Raw genomic sequence first — 280 nt, 5'->3', positions numbered from 1 at the left:
CCGGAGCCACCCAGCCTGTGTGGCTGCCCCTGAGCAAGTGCGTGGCTAAACCACCACTTGGAAGTCAAACAGCATTACCTAAAGGGGTAAAAAAAAGTGTTCTGGGGCAGAATCAAGGGATTCCACAAGGGAGCTCAGGGCACCTCGAGGCGCTAGAGCTTCACCTCCACAGGTACCCACGAGGGCGCAGGACCCTCCGCCTCCCGCTCCCCCTTCGGGACAGCGAGTGATCCCAGCGTGCCCGGACACGGCCGCTCCCCCGAGACCGGGGAGACCCCTC

The sequence above is a fragment of the Acanthisitta chloris genome, unplaced genomic scaffold (genome assembly GCF_000695815.1).
Source record: "Acanthisitta chloris isolate BGI_N310 unplaced genomic scaffold, ASM69581v1 scaffold29951, whole genome shotgun sequence".
Taxonomy (NCBI): Eukaryota; Metazoa; Chordata; class Aves; order Passeriformes; family Acanthisittidae; genus Acanthisitta; species Acanthisitta chloris.
Note: the sequence above shows the minus strand (reverse complement) of the source record.